The sequence below is a fragment of the Heterodontus francisci genome, chromosome 26 (genome assembly GCF_036365525.1).
Source record: "Heterodontus francisci isolate sHetFra1 chromosome 26, sHetFra1.hap1, whole genome shotgun sequence".
Classification (NCBI taxonomy): domain Eukaryota; kingdom Metazoa; phylum Chordata; class Chondrichthyes; order Heterodontiformes; family Heterodontidae; genus Heterodontus; species Heterodontus francisci.
Genome location: NC_090396.1, coordinates 55349211 through 55374671, shown reverse-complemented (window position 1 = coordinate 55374671; position 25461 = coordinate 55349211). Strand labels below are relative to the sequence as shown.

The 25461-nt window shown below is 43.2% G+C and overlaps 1 protein-coding gene across 4 annotated transcripts in view; it reads right to left on the bottom strand.

Annotated features, from left to right (window-relative positions):
• Positions 1 to 25461, bottom strand: part of LOC137384372 (zinc transporter ZIP11-like) — a 764304-nt gene that overhangs the window by 164418 nt on the left and 574425 nt on the right. The gene's annotated exons all lie outside the window — the stretch shown is intronic.

Sequence of the window (25461 nt, the reverse complement as noted above, 5' to 3'; positions counted from 1 at the left end):
AAACACTAGTTGGGAGGTGCGAAGTGGAAGTTACGGAAACCACATGGAATTAATTAGAAGATTTTGCTAAACCTGTGAGACGTTTCTTGATTCCGGAGGTCATAAATTATTGTATGTATTATTTATAATATATTTGGGAAATTCCTCTATTCGTTATGTAACAAACTTTTGAACCCTTTTGTTTACTGTAAATAACCCCAATGACAGTCAAGAATTTCACCTAAATGTGTTAACCAGTTTGACAACAATAGCACATAGAAGTATTTTTAAACCTAATAATACATATGCAAGCAACAATTGATCAGCTACCCGCACTACCCTCATTAACTCACAGTCCAACTCAATCAGAGTAATCAAAATTAACTCGGGTCTCATGAAGTTTATTCTGTTGTCAGTGATGTTTTTAAATCACCGACCGAATTTTGATTTATGATAAAATGAACAGCAGGTTAGGTGGTTGGAGCAGTCAGATGTCAATCCCCTGCAATTCCTGACTGACAACAAAATTCAAACCTGGCATCCAGAGTCAAGTGTTTCTGATCTACAACTAAACACTAGAGTAGAGAGCTCTGTATGTGTTGCATTAGAGGTTATTCTAAAAAAAACCTGAGATTCATTTTCAAGTGCATCAAAAATATGAATGTACAACAGTAATCCATTTGGAATTGGGCTCCTGGAAAAATGGCTACAACGCCTTTAAACTCAGCCTGTCAGGATAAAAAAATGCACCATTCTTCTCAAGTCTTACAGTGCAAGTGGTCAAAGAGGATTGAAAGTTGAAGTAAAATAAAATAATTTTTCTTAAAACATCTGAAACAACATTCTATTTCTGCTAAGCTTTTCACCATATGGACACCTGCATAAAAAGCCAATCAAAGCTTCATTGATTCAGCTGTGCCAACAAATTGATTTACCTCCTGAGGATTCTCGGAGCTCCGACAAAGAGCCACTGTATTATTTACATTTGTATCAGATTCTTTGCCTTTCCTCCCCTGCCTGTTTGAATTGCTTCGCTCGCCCGTATGCATCCTGTAACTGGAAGGGAGGAGGCCGAGGTAAGGACAGCTTTTTGCCTCTGATCTCATTGCAGTTGTACACCAAGTGTCAGGTTACTGAGGGCAGTTCTGTGCAGTGGATTCACATGCAACCATGGAATTGGCTTAAATTCATTTCACTTTTGACCCTTATAGCAGTCTTCAGAGAGAGAGAGAGAGAAAGAGGAAAGAGAGCAGGAAAGGAATAGAATGGAGATCTTTGCCCTTTCTGCTTCAGATGGATTTGAACTCTGATCGGAGAGGTGAAAGAAGAGAATTGTCCAACAGGCTGTCATCCAGCTCCAAAATCCACTTAAAATCTGTGCTTTAAGAAAGGAGGCTTTTCTTAAAAGAGAATAAAGTACTCTTGGCATTAGTAGCGAAATCTTAAATTACAAAAGATACAGCCACTGGCAAAATTAATGAAGAGTTGGCAGACAGACTTCAAAGAACTTGTAAATGACTTCTGAGGCGCAAAACTGCTGTGTGTGGGAGTAGTAAGGGCAGTCTCGAATATCATTAAAGGTTTACAGACCACTTCGAAATATTGTGCACGATAGGCACCAAAAGATGTCTTCAACATGGATCATTGTATCCTGACTTAAACTAGTGCAGATGGTTCCTATTAAGTGGAGCAGCCAGTCTGCCACAAAACTGTTTCCCCTCATTTGGGCCATTTAGAACAAAGAGTGAATGAGTGTAGTTGATCATCGGCAAGAAATTCATTTTCAGCTTTGGAGATGTAGGGGCCACCAAGTAAAACAACTGTTTTGGGATAATGAAGTGAAAGTCCATTTTCCCAGCTGTTTGGGACTGACACTTTTGCAATAATTGAAGAAGAGTCGTCATGCAGTGACTCCCTCCATGAATTTTCATTTTAAAGCCATGTAGCTTGACATACATACAAGTGCTTTTTTAAAAAAAAGACTGGACCCAGGAATGATTCCTTGTTTGCTCCAGCTGCAAGGATCTACATTAAGCATACAATTTAGTTTTGAATTTTACACTGCCCCAACAGCTGATGTTCAAACATAAACAAGAAACAGGCACGTTACGGTTAAGATGCTTCCATCCCTACTCCAGACCTTTTAGCAGTAACAGCCCTATCAGGGTCGGGGCTGATATTTTTCAGCTGCCCTATCACCTTTCAGATAGAACAGTGTCATTGTTCTACAATGACGTTTCTCCGTAAGGGGGTGAAATTATTCTCAGCACAGCAGCAGTGCGGTAAACTGGTTTAACATTTCGGTCAATTCTTTTAAAAAACATTCGCACTTCACCCCTGTGTTTCTGTCGGGTCCAGTGGGATGTACGTTTCTGCAAGTTCAAGCCTGCCATATATATGCTGTCATATAGGTGTCAATGAGCTCTCAAACATTCTCACAAACCTTCTGTAGATAAGGCACTTTACATTTAGGAGAATTATACTTCAGGCTTCTGCCTAAAATATGTAGCACAAAATGTCCACGCGTTAAGAAACTGGGGCAGCAATAGACTATTCGGCCCCTCGAGCTGCTCCACCATTCAATACGATCATGGTTGATCTTTTGTCTTAACTCCATTCCACCCTCCTCACTCCCCGTATCCCTTGATTCTGTGAGAGACCAAAAATCTGTCTATCTCAGCCTTAAATATACCCAATGATGGAGCATCCACAATCCTCTGGGGGTGGAGAAATCCAAAGACTCTCAACCTTTTGAGTGAAGGAATTTCTCCTCATCTCAGTCTTAAATAGTCGACCCCTTATCCTAAAACAGGGCCCATGTGTTCCAAATTCCCCAGCCAAGGGAAACAACCTTTCAGTGTCTGCCCTGTCAAGTCCCTTCAGAATCTTGCATGTTTTAATTAGACCACCTCTCATCCTTCTAAACTTCAGAGCATATAGGCCCAATTTACTCAGCCTCTCCTCATCGGATAACCCTCTCATCCCAAGGACCAAACTTGTGAATCTTCGCTGTACCATCTCCAATGCACGCATATCCTTCTTTAAATATGGAGAACGAAACTGAGCACAGTACTCCAGGTGTGGTCTCACCAAAGCCCTGTACAATTGGAGCAAGACTTCCTTATTCTTGCACTCCAATCAACTTGCAATAAAAACCAACATGCTATTTGCCTTCCTAATCACTTGCAGTTCCTGCATGTTAACTTGCTATGTTCCTTGTATTAGTACACCCAAGTCTCTCTGAACATCAACATTTACAAGTTTCACACTTTTTAAACAAATATTCTGCTTTCTTCTCATTACCAAAGTGATTAACCTCATACTTCCCCACATTATACTCCATCTGCCACCTTGTTTCCCATTCATTTAATCTGTCTATATCTCTTTGCAGCCTTTTAGTGTTCTCCTCACAGCTAACATTCCCACCTAGCTTTGTATGGCCAGCAAACTCGGATACAATATTCTAGGTCTCTTCTTCTAACTCATTAATTATAGATTGTAAATAGTTGAGACATGAGCTGATCCTTGTGGCACTCCACTAATTACAACCTGCCAACTTGAAAATGCCCCATTTACCCCTACTGTCTGCTTCCTGTCCATTAACCAATCCTCTATCCATGCCAACATATACAGCCAACTCCATGCATCCTTACCTTGTGCCTTTTGTGTGGCACCTTATTCAAGTAAAATACATGTACTGGTTCCTTTATCTACCCTACTAGCTACATCCTCAAAAAACTAATAAATTTATCAAACACAATTTTCCTTTCGTAAAACCATATTGACTCTGATCATATTATGATTTTCTAATTGCATTGTTAGGACTTCCTTAATGATAGATTCCAGCGTTTTCCCGACAACTGATGTCAGGCTAACTGGCCTGTAGTTCCCAGTTTTCTCCCTCCCTCCTTGAATAGCAGTATTACATTTGTGGACTTCCAATCTGTAGGGATTATTCTAAAATCTAGGTAATTTTGGAAAATCATAACCAATGTATCCACTATCTCTGCAGCTACCTCTTTTAGAACCCCGGGATGTAGGCCATCAGTTCCTGAGGATTTGTCGGCTTTTAGTCCCTTAAATTTCTCTGATACTTTTTCTCTGCTGATATTAATTACCTCAAGTTCCTCACTCATAATAGCCCCTAGGTTATCCTCTATTTCTGGTTTGTAATTTGTACCTTCTACTGTGAAGACAGACAAAATATTTATTCAGCGTCTCTGCCATTTCCTCATTGCCCATGATAATTTCTCCTGTCTCTGCCTCTAAGGGACCAACATTTACTTTAGCAACTCTCCTTTTTATATACATGTAAAAGCTCTTACAATCTATTGTTATATGCCTGGCTAGTTTACTCTCAACTTTTTTTCCCAAATCATCAAATTTTTGGTTGTCTTTAGCTGGTTTCTAAAGCATTCCCAATCCTCAGGCTTACTACTATTCTTTGCAACATTATAAGCCTCTTCTTTTAATCCAATACTACCCTCAACGTCCCTAGTAAGCCATGGATGGGTCTTTCTTGCTATGTTTTTGTTTTTTAATCAAATCTATTTTTGTTGAACATCTTGAATTGTTTCTTTAAATGTTTCCCACTCTTTATTTACCACCATACCTTTCAGTCTATTTACCCAATCAGCCTTAGCCAGCTCTCCCATCATACCTATATAGTTGGTTTTGTTTAAATGTAAGATTCTTGTTTGGGACTGGAGGATGTTACTTTCAAACTTTATATGAAATTCAATTGTATTATGATCACCTTTTTCCCCCAATAATCTTTTACTATGAGATTACTAATTAAACCTGCCTCATTGCACAATACTAGATCTAAAATAGCTTTATCCCTAGTTGGTTCCAAGAAGTATTGTTCCAGGAAACTATTGTGAAAGCATTCTACAAGTTTATCTTCCAGACTACCTTTGCCAATTTGATTTGTCCGGTATGTATGAAGCTGATAGTTATTACATTGCCTTTGTTACAAGCTCCAATTATTTCTTGCTGAAAGTGTTATGAAAGTGATTCTGTTTTTGTTAAAATATTTTTTGAGGAATTCAGTCAAACTGAAGAAATATTAGAGTCATAGAATCATAGAGTTATACAGCACAGAAGCAGGCCCTTTGGCCCATCGTGTCTGTGCCGGCCATCAAGCACCTATCCATTCTAATCCCATTTTCCAGCACTTTGGCCCATAGTCCTGTATGCTATGGCATTTCAAGTGCTCATCTAAATACTTCTTAAATGTTGTGACATTGTGACCTGCCTCTACCACCCCTTCAGGCAGTGTGTTCCAGATTCCAACCACCCTCTGGGTGAAAACATTTTTCCTCAAATCCCCTCTAAACCTCCTGCCCCTTACCTTAAATCTATGCCCCCTGGTTATTGACACCTTCAGTAAGGGAAAATGTTTCTTCCTATCTACCCTATCTATGCCCCTCATAATTTTGTATACCTCAATCAGGTCCCCCCTCAGCCTTCTCTGCTCTAAGGAAAACAACCGTAGCCTATCCAGTCTCTCTTCATAGCTGCTCCAGTCCAGGCAACATCCTGGTGAATCTCCTCCGCACCCTCTCCAGTGCAATCACAGTCACATAACTGTACATGGTACTCCAACTGTGGCCTAACTCGCTTCTTATACAGCTCCTTCATAACCTCCTTGTTCTTATATTCTATGCCTCGGCTAATAAAGGCAAGTATCCCACATGCCTTCATAACCATCTTATCTGCCTGTGCTGCTGTCTTCAGTGATCTATGGACAAGTACACCAAGGTCCCTCTGACCCTCTGTACTTCCTAGGGTCCTACCATCCATTGTATATTCCCTTGCCTTGTTAGACCTCCCAAAATGCATCACCTCACACTTCTCAGGATTAAATTCCATCAGCCACTGCTCTGCCCATCTTACCAGTCCATCTATATTGTCCTGTAATCTAAGGCTTTCCTCCTCACTATTTACGACGCCACCAATTTTCGTGTCATCTGCGAACTTACTGATCATACCTCCTATATTCAAGTCTAAATCATTAATATACACTATAAACAGCAAGGATCCAAGCACCAATCCCTGCGGTACACCACTGGTCACAGGCTTCCAATCTCAAAAACAACCCTTGACCATCACCCTCTGCCTCCTGCCACTAAGCCAATGTTGAAGCAATATTTTTTCCCAAGAGGGCCACCAAGAGGACACTGAAATAACTGGTTTCGCCACAAGGCTTATTGGCTGTCACATGACTCAAGTTCAGAATAGAACAGAAACCCTGGTAACTGAGGAGAATGTGGGCAGAGAACAGACAGTTGCACCCCTTGACAGGACAGAACCCCAGCTCAGCCCAGCCTGTTCCATCTCTCTTTAAAAAGCCTGCAGACAGAGCGAATTCCCAAGGAAGGAGAGAAGACCACAACCCAGTTCAGCTTGGCAGAACCTCTCTAAAAGATCCTGAGAAGTCCACTGTGTCAACTCATCTCATCTCCTGTCTTTGAAGAAAAGCCTACTAAATTAATTCTCAATGCCGCCTGAAAAGAGCTGTTCTAAAAGATCCCAGTGACCCGTCTACTCGGAACCTAAACTGTATGCCAGTTTTGGAACACAACATATCTCACCTGCTGTTTTCTTCAAAAATGAGCAAGTATTCAGCCCAAGTGGATGATATCAGTTGTCCCTTTATTCTGGTGTCCCAGATACGTGCAGATGGCTGTCACTGGGATCTTTCTGGAGCAGTTCTTTTCAGGCAGCGTCCAAGGTAATCTGGCAGGCTTTCCAGGGGAAATGCGGCATCACACACACTGGATTCACATGGTTTCTCAGAGAGGTGGAGAAAAGATGAATTGGTGTCTTTTCTATTAGCAGGCTGACCCCCAACTGACTCAAAACAATGTCGAAAACGAAATCAACTCTTGACCACCATAAATCTTGACATGTCACTTCTCTGGAAACAACTCCTGCTAGTCACCAAGGCTATTGCTGTTTACTTAGCTGAAAACTTGTGACTTCCAGTAGGTGTTGTTTTTAAATAGAAATCTCAAGTCCCAAAGCCTTCCGGTGATCTTTAAAACATAAAGTCCAGCATCTATGGAATCACTTCAGTCCTCCAATGAATCCATCTCCACAATTCTAAAACATGAGTCCTCAAAAAATATTTAAAAATAGAAGCACTTTCATAACAATTTCTAAATCTCCCTTCACCCTCCTCCACAATCCCTTTTAGTTTAAAGTCCTAGCCACAGCCCTAGTTATACAATTTTCCAGGACACTGATCCCAGCCTGATTTAAGTGGAGCCCATCCCAACGCAATAGCTCACTCTTTCCCGAGTACTGGTGTCAGTGCCTCATGGATCAAAACCTCTTCTTCCCTCATCACTGTTGAAGCCACAGGTTTAATTCTCTGAACTGCTTGATCAGATGCCAATTGAGGTGTGGCTTAGGTAACAATACGAGATGATTACCTTTGAGATTCTGCACTTTAATTTGGACCCTAACTCCTCAAACTCTCGAAACAGATCATTCCTAGTTCTACCTATGTTGTTGGCTCCAATGTGGACAACACAACTGGATTCTCCTCCCCCCACTCCAGGTTCATATCCAGCTGCCAGATGTCACCTTTAGCTCGAGCAGCAGGCAGGCAACACAACCTTCAGAACTCATGGTCACAGCTGAAGAGAACAGTAGGTCTCCTCCTGACTACACTGTCCCCTATCATTACCACATCCTTTTCATTACCCCAGCTTGAGTGGCATCCTACACCACGGTGCTATGGTCAGTTTGCCCATTTGCCCTGAAGTCCTTGTTCATATTGGTAGCAATTACCTCATACCTGTCAATCAAAGCCAAGGGCCAAGGCTCCTCCATCACATACCTGCCTGGCTTGCAGTCACACCCTCCTGTCCCTGACCACTGACCAACTCTGAAACTCTACTTAACCTGAGTGGTGTGACAGGCTAACAGAATCACTCATGCAAGTACTGACATCTTTTCAGCAGGGCTAACTATCATGCTTTGCTTCTCGGTCTTTACTAAACTCCTACAAGGTTGCCTGAACCTGGAAGAGCAGAGTTACTTGGACACTTGGTTCCAGGAGGCAGTCATGTAAGTTTGTCTGTCTGAAGGCTGGAAAACATGTTTTCTTGTACTGGCCTTGGTGTATGGAACAATTGGATAATTGTAAACCAATTAAGTCAGAGCTGTGGGTTGTGAGGGTTTTGCAAGTTTTCTGTATATTTATGGATGGACAATGGGATAATTGTAAAGTAATTAAGTGGGCTCAAATGAGGTTTACCCAATATGGCAAGAGGCCAGAAGTGGAGGGGTATCAAGGAAGAGCCCCTTTAACTCAGAGGTATGCATACCAAGATGACAATCAACAGAACGCAGCAAGAGACAGCGCTGCAGTCAATCGGAACCCCACAGACCGATGTTCAGCTGAACAGACTGCATACCACTGCCTTTGTTCAGTATCACGCTTTTGTACTCGTGTGTGTTAACTTAATAAATCTGTCTAACCTGACTCTACTGATATGTACTTAGAGTGGTCTTTGGTTTGTCACAAACAGGTCACAAATCCAGATTCCAGCCAGAAACTTACATGACTGCCTCCTGGAACAAAGTGTCCAGATAACTCTCCCTGATGCCCCACAATGTCTGCGGCTCAGACTCCAGCTCAGCAACTCTGAGCCAAAGTTGCTCAAGCTGCTAACACCTACCGCAGATATGGTCACCTAAGAATGCAATGCTTTCAACAAACTCCCACATGTTGCGGTCGTGGCATACTACCTGCCCTGCCACATCTGCCTAACATTATTTATTTATTTGATTAGTTAACTAGTTACTAACTTAGTAAAGTAACAGCACGTTACAGTTTCCTAGCTTGGAGACAAAAGAAGAATTTGCTCCAGCTACTGAAGATAAAACATAAAGAATAAAAAGTAGCACTTTCTTCCCCCTCTGCACCGAATTCCCACTTGCACCAAGTTTTCAACTTTAGTATTCGGTTTATGAAGCATTCAATCACTCTGTGCTTCATCCTCTGTGTGGTAGCAAACACTGCTTACTTATATATAGAGGGCTGCATTTGCTGACAACACAACAACTAGGTGGTGCAGTACGAGCACATGCACAAATGCAGCCTCTTCCACTGAAACGTCAGTGTCTGCGACTTTCAGGCAGCTGACAGGATTAAAGATGGCGCTGCTCAATTTATCACAGAAAAACAACTTCAACCCGAAAATCCCCTTAATGGCTGCCATCGCCGCCTCCATCCCACTCCCAACAGTCCCCTGCTCCCTCCTGCCATTGCGCTTCTCTCTATCAGTCCCTCCTGTGCCCATCTTCTCACTGCTGGCTCCCCGCTGCCTTCCCTTAAGCATTCGCTACAGCCTGGCCATTCCCCCTCGCTCCAGACCTGGCCACTGCTACCCCCCTTCCCCTCCCCTCAGCCGATTGTTCTCCACTGCTTGCTTCCCGCCACCGCCCCCCCCAGCCCCCCACCCCGCCCCAAGCCCTCCAGCTGCTCACTTCCTGCTCCCCCCTCTCCCACTACCTCCAGACGCTAGCTTGGGCCTCACCACTTCCCTCCTCTCGGCCACTTACTCCCATATTCGATCGTTCTCCATGTGCCGTCTGAAGTAGTAAGATGGGCCATGATGGATGACGGGGCGACGTAGGAGAGAGTAGCTGAGTGGAGGGAAGTGGCGTGGCCTAGAGCTAGCGGCTGGAGGGGTGGGGGTGGGGGGGTTAGGGAAGTGGGGAACAATTGGCTGAGGGGAGTGGGGGGTGGGAAACAGTGGCGAGGTCTGGAGCAAGCGACTGAGGGGAGGAAGCAGCTGGTGGGGAGGGGGAGAAAGCATCGAGGCCTGGAGCGAGTGGCCAAGGGGGGGGGAGAGTGGCCAGTGAGGCGGGAGAGAGTAGCTGAGTGGAGGAAGCAGGCGAGGGGAGCGAGGAGCTGATGACATTTTCCCACGCATGCGCCAGTTAGTCCTGGCAAGACGTAGGCTGCGCATGTGCAGTATCTCACTGAGAGCAGAGACCATGTGGGCATGTGCACAGCTTAGAGGGCTCTGATGACGTTGGCAGGCCGCTGCGTTGTCACGAGTCACTTTGTATAGAGTTTATGACTCACTCCCAAGTTACAGCTGCTAAGTCAGCTTCCTGCTACACTAATGAACACCTATTCAGGCAATCATTTTCAGCTGATTTACAGCTAACTGCCACTGACAGGCAGTTTCTGTTAACTAGGTATCTTAACTAGTTTGCAGTTTCTTTTGCCGTTTTAAACTTTTAAGTCACACTCTAAATGTTAATCTAAATTGCAGTGAGAAATATTTACCTGAGAGATTCCTCTTGCACCAATTCCCAACTTTAGCACGCAGTTAAGCAAAGCAGTCTGTTCCTCGATCACTCTGTGCTCCATCGAATTAATAGTTAAAAAGCTTTTAATAAGCCTAAAATACATAAACACTGGGGACTTTACATGAAACCAACTTGCTGCTGGAAGTAATTTTGGCCATCTGGGTAAAAAAGCACTAATGCTACTGTCACAGTTTTATGCTCATATGTTCCCAGGTTCAGAGTGAGAAATGACTCCTGCAAGCAAACCTCACGTTTCCTACATCCCAGAGCACACTGTTATTTTAAATGATCTAAATAAACAATCGCGTACTCCATGGATCATAAGAGAGAATAATTACTCTGTACATCAGCTACTGGGATGTATCACATGCCCTCGTGAATTTTTCTCCTTCTACAGATAGCAAATTGGATATGCACTCTTACCAGTTAAAAACACAGCCTTTGAACCAGCAAATGGTTTTATTTACAGGAGATAAATGAATGCAGTGTAGAGTTCGACACCCCTCAATATTTGAAATGGCATGTACAACTTTTTTTATCCCTAAGTACAATCACTAACCATACATTTACATACTACATCACAGACTACATCAGAGACTGGCATGGAACTTTAAACCACTCAGCATTACAGCTGGTAATTGTGAGTTAGGAACTGTGTTTCTGTCCGGGTGTCTCTCCTTTAGAATTAACACATTACTTTTGTGAGCTGAAGTCACTGTTCAGTGAGCTGTGGTTCAGAGTCCTCCAGCCAATCATGAACCTGCCTCCTTTTAATCTACTTAGAACTAGCTGTCAAAGTCACTAGTAGGAGGGCCTATATGGTGTGACCAGGTGTCTTCAGGAGTCTGGTCACATCATACAGACCCTCCAACTAGTGACTGAACTGCAGACTGAACAGAGCAAGAGCAGGTATTGCAACAGTCTTCCTGCGAGAACGTGGTAGTATCACTAACAATACCACAAGAGGTTTGTCACTGTAAAGAAAGTGCTCCCCAAGATGAATTTGTACCGAGGAAAATCTAGTCACCAAACAGATCAGTTCAAATTAATGGATTTATGTTACAATCAATACTCTGTATAGTCTTGGGAGTTAACCCCTCAAATGTTGAATTTAACATGACAAAAATACAGGTTAAAAAATTCAACACAGGAAAATAAATCAATTTCACCACAGTAACACAACTAATGAACCAACTTACTTCTCATTAACATTCTATTTCATTTACAACAGGTTAATTTTTTTTAAATTCTTTAATTGGATATGGACATCGCTGCCAGACCAGCATTTGTTGCCCATCCCTAATTGCTCTTGACAACTGAGTGGCTCGCTAGGCTTTTTCAGAGGATAGTTAACAGTCAACCACATTGCTATGGGTCTGGAGACACATGTAGACCAGACCAGGTAAGGATGGCAGATTTCCTTCACTAAAGGACATTAGTGAACCAGATGGAATTTTACGACAATCAACAATAGTTTCATGGCACCATTACTGAGACTAGCTTTCAATTCCAGATTTTTATTAATTAATTAAATTTAAATTCCACCAGCTGCCGTGGTGGGATTTGAACCAGTGTCCCAAAGGACATTAGCCTGGACCTCTGGATTACTAATTCAGTGACATTACCACTACACCATATTAATGGCAGTTAGTGTTATTCCAACCCACTTATTTGTTACACAAATGCACACACTGAGTAATTGCACTCTTTTAGCAAGTTGTATTTCTTCACAACTGTGCAGGGTTGTACACAAAAATCATATTACATTTTAAGTACAAGATAAATTTAGAAGGGCTCAGAGAAGGTGTAGGCAAATGACATTAAAAGCTTGCTGTACTGGCAGCTGCCTAGGAGCGAGTTTCCAGATGCTGTACCACAATGCACATCACTTGATTAATAATTTTAGAACCAAGTCTTCCAATCAGTCCTATTGTTTATCCAAATGATGCCTATTTTAAGTTGCTTAGTACTGAACAGTTAGCAATTGTTCATCATGGTAAAAATATTATAAATAATGCATTCCAAGCTGTCTTACCATCATGGAGTTCAGTTAGAAGGAATCATTGCAATACAACAATGTGTAATGGGATCATGTCAGTCAAATCTCTTTATAAGCCTTTTTCTTTACTATTGTTACATGTTCACATGGGCTATAAATCTATTCCTATAAAAGTTTTCATCCAGCATATTTTTGGCATATTTCGGATGTCAGACTTCAGATGTCCTGACAGGTGCTTTGCTGTTCAAATTTCTTTGTCGCTTGTTGAAGGCAGGTGCTTTGCCTAAGGTTTGGGTGCTCCCTGTCTCCTTTGATTTGGACACAAGAGGGTTGAGCACAAACTCAAGCAAGTTCTGCTTTGGTTTTCCCACAATAACAAGCCCACAACAGAAAACTGGATTTGCAGTTTGTTAACTCCAATGGGAGACAAAACAAGGGCAGACAGACATTGTGGAAAACCAAAGTGTCAAACAACTGCAGTGGGGATATTGTTTGGAAGGTGGGGAAGTAGGATAGATAGGAAAAATATTTTGGAAGTTACTCACTGCTGACAAGTAAAACTTCAAGTTTAAAACATACATAAAATCACATTTCCTTCCCATAATTTGCTATTTGAATTTTAAGCACATGAATTGCATTTAAAGAAGGATTAAAATACACCTTGGTGAATTGCTAGTTCGGATGGTGAAAATATAACAGGAGGCCACGAAGGATCAGGTGAACCAGGAACACCTTGGAGGACAGGACAATGAAGGGTAGCAATGTAATTTTTATCTGCGTGCTGGCAAGTGGTTTAGTTTTGCTTTCAGCTTGGTTGCAGTTATTGTTGGATTTTCCCAACCCTTAGAAGACAATATTGATGGGGCAAAATGCAAAGTGCCCCAGCCAGACCACACTGGTTATGTTGATGTAGTAACTAGGTAGATGAGCATTGCATTACCAAGCCACTAATATCGCCTCCTCGTCACAAACTTGTTAGGGTTGAAAATCCTCAGTCAAGCTTTGCCAATGGTGTGGGGACTGTTGAGAGTCTGAGGTCAAAAGGTCACCTGATTTACATGGGTTGTCCGGCGCCCACACCACAATGGGTGCCTGACAGAAAAGTGGGCGGCACAGTGGCGCATTGGTTAGCACAGCTCCAGTGACCCGGGTTCGATTCTGGGTACTGCCTGTGCAGAGTTTGCAAGTTCTCCCTGTGACCACGTGGGTTTCCTCCCACAGCCAAAGACTTGCAGGTTGATAGGTAAACTGGCCATTATAAATTGCCCCTAATATAGGTAGGTGGTAGGGGAATTGTGGGGATGTGAAAGGGTAATGGGATTAATGTAGGATTAGTATAAATGGGTGGTTGATGGTCGGCACAGACTCGGTGGCCGAAGGGCCTGTTTCAGTGCTGTATCTCTATATAATAAATAAAAAAGCAGTGTTGGCCAGCCACTATGCAGCAGCCAGCACCAACAGAATGAGCATATATTTCTGCATTCATGAGCAGCCTGACTTCAATGGAAGAATGGTGGATTTTATTGGGGATCCATGTCTGGGTTCCACTTGTGCCACTTCCCCTGCCTGTCTGTTGGGTTCATCCTCAAGTCTACAGCGACTAGTGATAGGGAGAGCAGGACCTGGGTTATTGCTGGCGTGGGAAATATCTTGCTTCGGCTTTGCGCCTTCTGCAGCCATGCGGCAGACAGCAGTTCTAGCCAAGCCCACATACAAGTTTGCAACCTGGGTTGGAACCATTCATATTCGTGTTCCAATTTCTGTGCAAATGCTGTACTCGTGGACACCTACTTCTGGGAGTAAAAAGGTTGGCTGCAGAAAAAAAATTGGGGCTTTTTTGCCAAGGATCTGGAGAAAGTTGAAAACAAAAGAAAACATGGGAAGAGAAAAGGCGTGCAAGAATTCTGTTCTTCCATAAAGCTGTCTGGAACCTACGCGTTTGAATGACATTTTTCTGCCTAATATTTTAGCTATGACATTAACTCTTGTTTCGTACAGGATAACGTCTGGAGTAAAATGGACAGAAGAATAGCATATTAATGTGTGGAATATTGCCAGCAGATAAATTCCACTTAATCTGAGGAAAGGCTGACTCCCTGCTCCTCCAAAATAAACCAAGCTAAACTCCAGCTGTATTTATCTGCCCTTTTAACCCATATTTACCCCTAACCTTCCTTAATGACATTTCCAAGGCCTTAGCTGTTCAAATGCTACACAACATTCTATGATTTGTTATCTTTGCACCCTCAATCTTCTTCCTATCCACATATTTATCCATCTCTTAATTTAACATATTCTCGCCACAACATTAACTGCTGCAGGTGCTTTTTCACATATCGACAGAAAGAAATGCTTCAAATCTCACGTCTTGTCTCTTGTTTACTTCAGCTGCCAGGACCTACGTGCACAAAACCATTTGCATTAAAATCCTCAACACCCAACTTGCTAATGTAGGTCAAACAAAAATAGAAACGAGGTATGTTATGGTTAGATTGTTTCCATTTTTTCCTTTACCTTGAATACATCACAAACAACAGTCCTATCCACAGGATCAGACAAATACCTCTTCCATCTGCCCCACATCTTTTCGTTTAAAAGCTTCATTGTTCTGCAATGTTGTTTTGCAACTAGCAAGTTCTATATATATCTGCCAGTCGTCACCTAGGCAGAGGCACAGACAAGTCTTCTCACATACAAGGGCCGTGTTGCATTTTATGGGAAAGATAAATTTTGAAGGATCTTGATAAAGTGTAGGCAAATGAGGATGTAATATGTTATGCTGTGCACATGCCAGAACCAGGTGTTGTACTGGATACTAATCTAAATATAAAAAAGTACAAGCAAATGCATTTTGATTTAGAGAAATTGGAGCTTTCAAACTATTTGATCATCCAAATTTTATACTGGGTGGTGAGAGTGGCATTTCCCCCTTTCCCTTCTCTTGCTCCAATTTTCTCTCCTTAACCACCCTCGGAGATACATATAGGGGTACAGTTCCACAGGAATAGACAGCCTGGTACCTTGTCACAATGCTGATTAGCTACTGCCCTTTTGGACTATAGCATGTGCGTGAAGAGAGAGGCACCCTATCCTTGGTTCATGCGCATTTCCATCAGGATTCTTCTGCATGGACAAAACAAAAATGTTTTGTAAATATGTAAATCAGAATTCTATTTCATTTCTCCAAGACATTTTGACAGTGAGATTCCGACATCAAAAGGCCTTGTATTTGCTGTTCTAGTGACAGTGAAACCGTCAGTGCTCAGCATCATCACTTTGTAAAACTGACAGCAACTTCTAGTGTACGCTCTTGCGTAGTTAGATGTGGAAATCCGGAAGTTTCTGTCAGTGATGCCCTACTCCTCCACAGAGTTGCACTCTTCGCAGATGCAATCAGCACAGAATCAGTGAATTGACATGAACTTCAACTGTTTATGTGCTATTCTCACTGTAAAAAGACAATAAAAATATTAAGCCTTGTTTAATCAGGTGTAACTTGAGTTTTTAATGGTGTACTAAGTCACAATTACTGAACAACAACTCTGCCCCGGAAAATTAATTTTACAAGTGCGGAGTCTCAAAAGAACATTTACAAATTGCATGCTTTTTAAAATAATAAAAATTATTTTTTTTTAGCTTCACCCTTAACTCTAGTTGTATGACCCAATCTTTTCTTTCGCTTGCTGCACAATGATTGAAATGCAAATTATATTCTGTGCTTTTTACTTCCTGCTGTGCTGTCTGAGAGAATTCTTCAATCTGATTGACTGATCAGCCAGCCCGTTGCTAGCCGCTACTGATCTCCTGTAGAAGGTGCCAAATTCAAAGTGACGTCGGAATAGAGGAAATCTATGCTCTGAAGCCTGCTAAGTACTTGTGGGGAGCTTTATTTAAGGTCAGTGGCTAGTGCCGTCCTTTTGCCGCTGGCTGCAAAATCCAGACCTTTTTTTTTTACATACTTACATTGTATTAACACAATGTTAACGACATCTTAGAAACCACAGATGAGTATCCGACACAAAATGATATAAGCATATTAAGGAGCAAACAGGCGTCAAATATTGACAAATCAAAGAAAGATCTGTTATGTTCTTTGTCCCGTGCTGTTTTGATGCATGAATATAAAAACTAGCCCCATCTTTCAAAAAGTATACAGACAAATGGAAAGAAAAACAAACTCTTTTTTTCTCTCAAATCAAACAATTACCCTAGTATGGAGAATTTCAATTTTTATCTCAAGTTGAACCAGAACAACTGATATTTCATACTGATTCACAATTTAGCACAATGTTTACACTAAGCTTTAAGTATGCCAGGTGCTTACCCTGCAGTGCTTGCAAAAGCTCTCATTTTGACAAGTCTTTAAAACTGCCCTAAAATGTAAACCGTGACTTATCATTTCCAAACATTGCCTAACCCTTCCCTGGCTATCCCTTTTAAACAGACAGTATTTCTGTTTCAAAAAATTCAATGGATTTGTACATTTTTAAATAGCACTAAATAAAAATTCAACTTTAAATGTTGGAAAAGAAAGATGTCAGCTACCTGGAAAGAGATTATAAATATACATATTGTTGTAATTCAGAAGGCTGGTCCTCTCATTACAACAGCACACATGTTGCAAATGCAGCTGAAAACTCCAATGTCTATGAAGACGCCAGAATAAAAATCAGCCGATGAGGAAAAGACGAACCACAGATAATGATGACCCCTTTTTTAAATGAACCATATTAGACATCAGTAATTGGAAGTGACCAACTCCAAGGGGATCTCTTCAAGTTAGATACCAAAGTAGAGCAACACTTCCCTCGTTGCCAAATTAAATCGATTGGCTTTACACCGAAGTTCTAAACATGGTATTCTGAAAATTCATTTTAAAAATACCCGAGGCATGTGAAGTCTTTAGTAGTCACAATTCCTTTCGTGCAGAAGTGCAGAATTCATTTAATTTTTAGCCACATAACTTAAGTGGGCCAGATAAAACATTTTTTTCAGTGCATCTGCTGAAGATTATGGTATCAGTGCAGTAAAATTGAAACCTGCAAGAAATGACTATGGGTAAGAAACTCAACTGGATAGCAATAGCATATCTCATCAACATGCACAAAGAGACCATTTTTATATATATATATATATATATATATATATATATATATATAATATATTTATGTATTTCACCTGGTTTTGTACAGATTGGACATGGGATTTTCCAGCATTGAGCCTTCAGTATAAACACAAGTGTCACATAAATGGATACAATTTGATTTCCCTTCATCATAAATAATGTTTCACAGGAGAAAATCTTCAACTATTTCTTGATAATTTATCTGCAACATCAGAAGAACCACTTGAACAAGAATTTTATCTAATTTAAAGATAATCACGAGCTGGTCTTCAACCAGGAAAGCTATTAATTCTTTGTCTTATGTCTTGCCTGTAGCGTACAACAACTTGGATTTTATTGCACTTTTAATATTGTGAGATGCCCCAAAACGTTTCACAGAGACACCGATAACTGGAGGATGATGTTAGGGAGAGTGGGTTCAGATGGGTCAAAATACTTGATGTCTCTGGCTGAAGCTGGAGCAAAGGGGAGGTGATAGAGTAAAGGGCACGAGAAGAAGCACAGCACTGAATGAGGTTGCAGAGGCGTGGAGGGGAGAGTCCTGGAGGGGCATCAAAAACTTGCATTTATATAGCACCTTTAATGTAGTAAATGCTCCAGAGTGCTTCACAAGAGCTATCAAATATTTTATAGGACAGAACTTGGGAGGCTGGCAAGGAGAGCGTTGGGAGTAATTGGTGTAGGTTTTCCGATCATAACAATTTAAAATGAATGGTCAATGTTACAAATGACAATCCTGGATCATTAAACTTGAAGGTAACAAAGTCATTGATAAGTATTCCAGTGGCAATAGAGGTGAGAAAGAGGCACAGCCAGGAAGGTATAGTGAAGGGGAAAATAGATAACCTAGGTCCTGGCTAAAATATGGGGCAGGATTTTCTCTGTAGGATTCTGAACCCCGCTGTCAGGATCAAATGAGGGTCAGAAGCCTCAACTGTACGGGAAACAGCCACTCAGGCCGTGATTTTACCAGTCCACTGGAGAAGAGCTGGGAGGTGGAAGGGGTGGCAAAATGGCAGTGAAAGGCTTTGGGAGGGAAGCCCGATGTGTTTATGCCGCCAGGAGATATTCCTAGCAGTGGAAACAGCAGCAGCTCAGCCGCCCGCCAAAAGGAGGAGGGCGGTCAAGGTAAATAATTGAAAGGTCAATTAATGGCCATTGGCTAGGCTGCCAGCAATTTTCCAGCAGTGGCACAGCCCCCCCACCCTGTTGGGAGTCCACCAGCTGCATGGAGGAGCCTTCCAGTGGCTTCCCGGGAGGAAGGCTTGGTTTTTAGAGTCTCCATGACCCGAAGACGGGGCCCCCGGCAGAAATGGACACACCCATGGCCTTGACACCACCACTTGAGGGGTTACCCCTCCGATAACCAGGGCCTGCTTGCCTGGCCCTGGAACGGAAATAAATATTTCTACTTGTCTGCAAGGGCACCGCCTCAATATGGTGGGGCCCTCTCTTTCCCCTTGCAGCCGCCTCTGTCAGTGAAGTTGCCAAGGCTGCAGAGCTGCCAGCCCTCTGATTGAGCTCAGGTGGTCCCTGTGACAGCCTCTTAATTGGCCCATATTAGGTCCCAATGTTGGGACTTACCACATGGTGGCAAAATCCCGGCCTTGATGGGATTTTCCCTGAAGTGGCCAATTAATGGCCAGAGGGAGGGCTCACTCTCCAGTTAAGGACGGCGAGCAGGCTCTAGAAGCTAGAGGGCCAATCAAAGGCTTTCCACCTTCGTGGCAGCAGCAGGATGCATGGTAGGTAAGTGAGTGAGAGGGCATCCACAATGGAGGTGTCCTCTCTCCAACTTTAAATTAAAAACAGCTTTCACAGCCAGGCCACTATAGTGTGGTGGTGGTGGTGGTGGTGGTGGTGAGGAGGGGGGCGGGGGAGCCCTTCCTTAGGGTAACCTGTGGCTGCTGCTGCACCGAGGCAAGCAGGGTGAGCCTCTAAGCCTGCCTGGAGTGCTGGCCTGCTGCCAGGAGGCTGCCTTTAGGCAACTAAACCTTCCCGTGCTGCCTCCAGGTACCTGGAAGCCAACTGCAAAATCCCAGTTGACCTTCATTAACAGGCTCCGGAGGCAATAATTGGGTCAATTGGTATCTGCCATTTGAGGGCCGGTAGCTCTGTCACACCCCCCCACCCCAACAACTCTCCTTCCCCATCCTTCTTCGGGAAAATGGCCTGGGGATGGGATTGAGCTGGGGAATCGGCACGGTAGATGACAACACAATGTTCCGCACCCGCCTGCCTCAGTTCTCAGCCACGGCGAGGGCCAAAAATCCAACCCATGGAGTTTGAAACTAAACTCAGGATCAAATGGCACAAATGCTGACCACCATCAGACTGGTTTAGGAAGAGGAATTGAGTGGTTGGAGTTGAGATACAGAATGTATTTTATCACACCATTGGATCTCATCTTTTGCAGGGTGATTTTAAGATTAGTCGGGTCTTAATGAAAAACAAGATACAAAGTGTCATAAAAATATGAAATACTTAATGAAATATCACTGGTGTCACACTGGTTGGATTACAAGTTTGTACAGAACAATTTTCTCATCTTAAAATTCTGCATTTCTCTTGACCAGAGGAAAATGCCTTGGGTCGAAATTCTTCTCAACACATGTAGAATGTATTTAAGATTGCGTTGTTGTTTTCTTGATATTTTAATTAACTCTAAGGAGCACATGTTTTTGAACTGCCCAATTTCTGCAGGATGCGATTTGTCATAATGATGAGCCACTTATCTAATGAGCCAATCAGAACAGACCTGCAGTCATGCTGCTGAACCACTTAATGTGTCGAAATTTGCAAAGCATCGTTAATTCTGCCACGTGGCATCCATGCCTCCAGTCCTCTTTATTATGATTGGATCAGCTCCAAGGGTTGGAACATAAAGTAGCCAGAAGACGTTACACTCGCTCAACCCTTTAAAGGCAGATGTTCTGCATTACACAGATAAACAAATTGCAGCCTATGTTATAATGACAGTTTGTAGGAGGATTCTTTGCCCTCCATTTGGTTAAGTTCATTATCAGGTCTAAAATACATAACTACCGACTCCTGTGCCAATAAAGAGAAATTTAGCATTGAAGTGTTTAGACGTGTACTGGTAGTTGAACTACTGAGTCCTACCTTAACCTTCAATTAACAAGTTGAGTTTAATGAAACGTACATGCAAAGGATCTGAAATAAAGGGCTGAAATTTTAGGCCCCGATGGGTGCGGGCACAGATACAGGCGAGCGCGTAATTTCACGCTGCCAGCCAGCATGCCAGTTTCCGGTCCCTATTCTGCCCCCGGACCATTTTGCCGGAGGTGGGATGGGAGACAGCAGCGCTACCTGTCCATAAGTAGCGGGTAGCCAATTAAGGCTGTGTAAAGGCCCGTTAAGGTTTATCGTCAGAGGATTCCAGTCAACCTCCAGGCCCCAGAGGCATTGGGGAACAGTGTGGCTGCCTGAAGGCCGCACACCGGAGCTCCCTACCTGCCTGGTTTCAGCTACAGCTGCAGGCCGCCCTGTGGAGGATTCCCAGTGGCCTGGTTGCTGAGGTCATTCTTTAAGGTAAAGTTTAAAAATTTGGGGAAAGGGCACCTCCATCTTGGGGTGCTCTCTCTCTCTCATACTTACCGGAAAAGACATCCTGCTTCTTCTGTGTTGCAGGGCCTCCTATTGGCCCTCCAGTTTTAATAGCCCACCCCACTCTCTGGCCATTAATTGGCCAATTCTGAGAAAAATCACAGCTCGGTGTCAGTTCCCCACATAGTGCAGGCCTCCGAACCCCTTTTGACCCTGATGTCATTGTCCTGAAGTTGGTGGGGAAAATCGTATCCAAAATGTTCCTTACTGCATGCTTTTCTTTTTATGCTAGCAATGCAGTGATACAGAGTGCACACCCAACACTGGAATGGTGAACAGCTCTTAGCTAAAGATGCTAAACTAGTTACAGTAGCAGCTGCCACTCCAGTATTTGCTTCAGGAGTCATTAACTGTAAATACAAAGTATGTTCAGGGATCTGTCTGTGCACGTAATTTGAATGCCTTTATCCTGTGGAAAAATAAAAATACAGCCATACCAAAACAATAGCGGGTTAAATGTCAGTAAGATTAGTGCACCGTGGCATGGTAGTAATAACAATGCTTGTCCTGTGCACAGAATCACTCAGTGCAGCATTAAAATATTTGTGGAATTGTGTATTACTCCTCTTCAATTTTGTCTCTGATGTGAACATAAGCAGCATTGTACAAATTTAACCATGGGCTTGGCATTAATAGTAACACATGTCCCGGATATCCACATACCATTTGAGGTAAGTTGTTCACTTTACCATCAGGACAATCTTGGGTCCTCTGTTTTGCAATTCACCCTGTGCATTTACATTCATGTCACCCTCTGCACCTTCTCATTTCCTCTGCAGCTCTAACCTCCGCCCTGACCAGGCAGTATATATGCTTGAGTTGTGGGGATGTCCAAAGCTACAAAAGTCAAGACTTCATCAGATCCCTACCGGCTAAATAGCACTTACATATTTGATTTTCATTATAGTGCGTGTAACCCACTTATACATCGGAGAAAATTACCAAGAGGCATTTGAACAGCACAAACTTAGAATTAGGTCAAACCTCACACATAATTCAGCATTAACACTCAATTTGAGTGTATAATAAAGTTAATACACAGAAGAATATCATGTTTTGCCATCAATCAGAACTAGGATTTTCTACAGTTAATCTTTTAAACAGATTCACTCCATTCCACGTTTCAACTGTATGGAACAGGAACCTTACCTGTATATCTCCGACCATTCTGGAGCACTGAAGAGGGAAAAACTGTTTTTATTAGTGCTTTTGTTTTAGAAGTTATTAACTTCAGCAGTTTCCCTCTATCTGCCCATTCACATTAGGATAATCAGTCCAAATTGAGTCAATGGAGCTCACTCAGATATTTAACACATGAAAATTATGAATGGGTATAACTCCATATGTCTCTGTTAAGCAACAGCTATCACCTAATCTGTTCAGCTGTCTAACATAATTAGCCAACCAACAGAACCACAGTACCTTCAAGAAACACACTACCTTCAAGAAATACAAGCACACAATTTGTTATCTGCAACAGTTTTATTGAATTCACTCACCCAATTTGCATCTCATTAAGCTGACTTCTTGTTTTTAAATGGAACAATGGATCATTTATGTTCAAAGCACAGATTTCACATGTAAATTGCAGCATATAGTGGAGGAATTTCACCAAAATAGCAGACCAAAGGACATATTAGCACAGGCCCTTCTTAACTGGATGATATGTACTGCAAAAGATCTTCCATAGGGTCACTTAACTGCAACCCCAACTACCAATGTTTTTGTGAATTGAATCAGAGCTTGCTATTGGAAGCATAATTGCCAACATAGGAAATTAGAAAAACCTGACCAACTTAAAAACAGCCCTGCATATGGGCTTTCTGACTCATGGCAACAAATAGTTGCACTGCAAGTACAGTGGGACAAAAGATAAGTTGTATGCCCATTCAACATTCCATCCATTTTATTGCAAAGAGAAAAACCTGAAGTACACAAATGTGCATGCTGTAGAAATAGCGAAGTTAGAAATCACTGAATGGGGAAGTGAGTGAGTGAGTGGAAGGAATGAGGGCCAGAATTTTTCGTTGGGCAGGTAGGCCCCTTCCACTGGCTGAAAAGTCGGTGGCAAGCCCGCCTCCGCCAGGCCTGGGGATCCAGACTGGATTTTAGGCTCCCCAGGCCCTTAATTGGTCTCGGGCGGGACTTCCATCTCAGCGGGCCAGCAGCTCTCAGTCCCAGCAGCGTCACCGGGAGCAGTGGCCACTGCTGGGACTACACCAAGCCATCAGAATGAAGATGAAGGACAGCCTGGAAAAAGGGTAAGTCTTTAGGGCCTTTCCGGGGACAATCGGTCAGGCCCCGGTGAGGCAAGAGGGGTCAGTTAGGGGGGGCGGAGTGAGCGTTGTGCGTTGGGACTTTGGGGGCGGCCCTCGATGGGGCACAAGTGTCCGATCAGGAGGGCCCGCAACCGATAAGAAGGCTTCCTAGTTTCACCAAGCGGGCTTTTTGAAACTTCAGCCGCCTGCTGGCCAAGTGTAAAATACCCACGGTGGTGGGCGGAGGTCCTAAAGTGGCAGTTAATCAGCCACTTAAGGGCCTTGATTGGGCGGGCGGGCCGTTTCCCGTCACTGCCGTCCCATGTAAATTTGCAACGGGGGCGGGAGGGGCCCCCCCATACTCCCACTCCATTTTACGCCCCCTCTCCAGCCACCATCCCGCTCGTTTGGGGGGCATAAAATTCCGGCCGAGAATTATTGTCTAGTATGTTCTGGGAAAATGTCCCCCAGACAGTTTTGGTTTTTGACATTTTAGTTGGTGCACATTCTGAGATTTTGGAACCTATTGTTCAAGCCAAAAATAATTTCTCTTGGAGGGGTTACATAGAGTCATAGAATCGTACAGTATAGAAACAGGCCCTTCAGCCCACCGCGTCCATGCCGACCATAATACCTATCTATATTAATCCCACCTGCCTGCATTAATTCCATATCCCTCTATGCCTTGCTCATTCAAGTACCTGTCCAGATGCCTCTTAAATGTTGCTACTGTTCCTGCCTCCACCACCTCCTCAGGCAGCTCATTCCAGATACTCACTATTCTTTGTGTGAAAAACTTACCCCTTTGATCCCCTTTAAACCTCCTCCCTCTCACCTTAAATCTGTGCCCTCTAGTTTTAGTCACCCCTACCATGGGAAACAGACTCTAGCTATCCACCCTATCTATGCCTCTCATAATTTTATATACCTCAATCATGACCCCTCTCAGCCTCCTTCTCTCCAGGGAAAACAGACCCAACCTATCCAATCTCTCTTTATAACTCAAGCCCTCCAAACCAGGCAACATCCTTGTGAATCTTTTCTGCACCCTCTCTCGCTTAATCACATCTTTCCTGTAGTACGGCGACCAGACCTGCACACAGTACTCCAAATGCGGCCTAACCAATGTTATGTACAACTGTAACATGATGCCCCAACTCTTACACTCAGTGCCTCGGCCGATGAAGGCAAGCATGCCATACGCCTTCTTCACCATCCTGTCTACCTGTGTTGCCACTTTCAGGGAACTATGTACTTGCACCCCAATGTCTCTCTGCTCAAGAGCACTCCCCAGGGCCCTGCCATTCACTGTATATGTCCTGCCATGGTTTAACTTCCCAAAATGCATCACTTCGCACTTGTCTCTGTTAAATTCCATTTGCCAATCCCGTGCCCACTTTCCCAGTTTATCTATATCCTGTTGTAACCTTAGACAACCTTCTTCACTGTCCATTATACCACCAATTTTGGTGTCATCTGCAAACTTACTAATCATGCCCCCTACATTCACATCCAAGTCATTAATATATATGGCAAACAACAGAGGGCCCAGCACCGATCCCTACGGCACACCACTGGTCACGGGCCTCCAATCTGAAAAACAACCCTCCACTACCACCCTCAGCCTCCTATCACCAAGCCAATTTTGTATCCAATTGGCTAGCTCAACCTGGATCCCATGCGTTCGAACCTTTGGACCAGCCTGCCATGCGGGACCTTGTCAAAGGCCTTGCTAAAGTCCATGTAGACAATGTCCATCGCCCTGTCCTCGTCAATCCCCTTGGTCGCCTCCTCAAAAAACTCAATCAAATTCGTGACATATGATTTCCCATGCACAAAGCTACGCTGACTATCCCTAATCAGACCTTGCCTTTCCAAACGCATATAAATCCTGTCTCTCAGAATCCCTTCCAATAACTTTCCCACCACTGATGTAAGGCTCACCGGCCTCTAGTTCCCTGGCTTATCCCTGCTGCCCTTCTTAAATAAAGGCACAACATTAGCTATCCTCCAGTCTTCCGGTACCTCACCCGTGGCTAACGATGATACAAAAATCCCTACCAGGGCCCCAGCAATCTCCTCCCTTGCTTCCCATAGCATCCTAGGATACACCTGGTCAAGTCCTAGGGATTTAT